The 2,500-nt window shown below is 42.4% G+C and overlaps 1 protein-coding gene across 1 annotated transcript in view; it reads left to right on the top strand.

Annotated features, from left to right (window-relative positions):
• Positions 1-2,500, top strand: part of LOC310798176 (NLR family CARD domain-containing protein 3-like) — a gene marked incomplete at both ends in the record, with an annotated part of 87,373 nt that overhangs the window by 1,974 nt on the left and 82,899 nt on the right. The window lies entirely within an intron of this gene.

The following is a 2,500-nucleotide window of genomic DNA, read 5'->3' as shown; positions in this document are numbered from 1 at the left end:
CCGCAGCTGTTGTTTTGAAATTGAGCAGGAGGAAAAGCAGAAAACGCATAAACGCTTCCTTGTGCAGACAGGAGAAACGCCATTGAAACGCCCCTCGGCGCGCTGCAGGAGCTGGTCGCTTTCCTGTGTGCCAGCCGGGAGAAAACGGGAGAAAGTAATCCAGAGATGCGTTTGATCATCGGAGGAATGAGGAAATGATCGATCAGAGGGCGGTGAGGACGTGTTGAATAGCCGAGGGGAAAACGGGAACGATCAAATAGCAGGGAGAGGGAGACATGGACGAGGACGGGTGGACCAGAACAAAACAAAATAAACACACGAACAGCAGGCAGAAGCGGCAGTCACAGCAGCCCGCTGTCCGTTCTCAAGAGCTATTCAGTTGGTTCATGAAATAGCTGGGCTGCGTGCCCTCCAGTGTTGCTCCTGGCCAATCCCGGCGCCACAGGGCGTGGTTATTGCTTATCCTATGTGGGGTTAGAAATCACGCAACGAAGGGGGATCATGTGTGTGTGTCTGTGTGTGTGTGTGTGTGTGTGTGTGTGTGTGTGTGTGTGTGTGTGTGTGTGTGTGTGTGTGTGTGTCTGTCTGTCTGTCTGTCTGTCTGTCTGTCTGTCGGTGTGTCTGTCTGTCTGTCTGTCTGTCTGTGTGTCTGTCTGCACACTCACTCACACTGCTGTATTGTTGAATGTAAAAAAAAAAGCACTTCATGTGTATATATATATATATATATATTTATTTTTTTTCATTTGTGTCATAACGAATAGTATTTACATGTCTGATGTCAATACAGTTCAAAATAAAAGAATTGAGAGCGAGTTCTGCCTGAGAATGTGTATTTTACAGAAATTGCCTTTTCTCCTGTTTGTCATCTCAGAGAGACCTTTTGGGTGAAATCAGGGTGTATATAAATGGATATAAGTAGAGTACAGAACATGCTAAAAGCTCACTTTTTTTTTCCTGGTGAACCCAGAGACGTACATCTTCATTTTGAGGTATTGCAAATCACTCTGGTGCTAATAGATAATTTACTGTGGGTCTTGAAAGATGACCAACAATTATGAAAATCTTTGGCCTGTGCTAAATATTGGCAGTCCTAAACTGGCCATGAATGAGTTAAGGGCTATCTTGCGACTTTAAAATGGGACAGCCCTTAAAGGCAGATACGTCTTCAGACTGTGGGGGGCAGCAGTATGCCAAAGCTCCGTCCAGTCTGTCATTTCAAAAGGAGAGGAAAAAAGCATCCCTACAAATATTTCCTTGATAATATAGATGTAGAAATTACGATAACCATTGTATTATCTTAGTTTAAATGTCATTTTATGGATTTCCGTTTTGGAGCCTAACACATTTGTTGTTGCTAACTATCGATAGTCAGTAGCCGTGCTGGTCAAGCCATATTATTATTATTATATTATAACATTGTTAACGTTGTTACGAAATGCCATAATTCTCGGTGGTAATGTCGTTGTTGAGTTGTTTTTATCAAGATACAGCCTACGTGTAATGCTAGCACCACAAAACAAGTGGGGGCTAGAATGACCGTGCTTTCCGACATGAGGGCTGGCTTGACTGCAGTTAAACACTGCAGTCAAGCCAGCCCTCACGTCGGAAAGCACGGTCATTCTAGCCCCCACTTGTTTTGTGGTGCGTAGCATTACACGTAGGCTGATAAAAACAACTCAACAACAACATTACCACCGAGAATTATGGCATTTCGTAACAACGTTAACAATGTTATAATATAATAATAATAATATGACTTGACCAGCACGGCTACTGACTATCGATAGTTAGCAACAACAATTGTTGTTAGGATTCCAAAACGGAAATCCATAAAATGACATTAAACTAAGCTAATACAATGGTTATCGTAATTTTTACATCTCTATTAACAAGGAAATACTTAAATTTGTAGGGCTGCTTTTTTCCTCCTTTCGCCGCCATCTTCCATCTGAATGGATCTAGCTGATGACACGCAAGGGATTCTGGGATCGCACTCACCGCCAAGGGTGGTCCTGGAAAATCTTAAAACTGAGGGCCGTAAAGCCCTCAAACTCGACCCTTAACTTAACACACTGAGAATCGGGACAGCACTAGCACTTCGCGGGAGTGCGCATTTTTGAGACGGAGGGTTAAGATTGAGGGTTAAGATAGGAATTGGGATTGGGCCTTAAACTGGGGTCCCTGAGGCAGTTCCAGGGGTCCCCAGCTAAAAACGGCAATAAGTTATTTTCACTATTCTTCCATTCATAAGTAACACAATGACACAATGCATGACTATTTTGGTCATGGGTTTCATACACTTTCTGTAATAAAACATCTAAAAGCAACAATCTTATCATATAGGGGTGTGTGGTCTAAGTTGTGTGATGTGTGACTATTTTGGTCATGGGTTTCATATAGGGATGGGAATTTCATGCATTTTCCTTAACCCTTAATTGAACACGTTAACAGTCAATTAATGGGTTAATCATTAACGCTGCATACCACAATGAATAAA

The sequence above is a fragment of the Poromitra crassiceps genome, assembly GCF_964638095.1.
Source record: "Poromitra crassiceps genome assembly, chromosome: 2".
In the NCBI taxonomy this organism is placed as follows: domain Eukaryota; kingdom Metazoa; phylum Chordata; class Actinopteri; order Beryciformes; family Melamphaidae; genus Poromitra; species Poromitra crassiceps.
The sequence above is the reverse complement of the archived record's forward strand: the minus strand, read 5'-3'. Positions and strand labels throughout refer to the sequence as shown.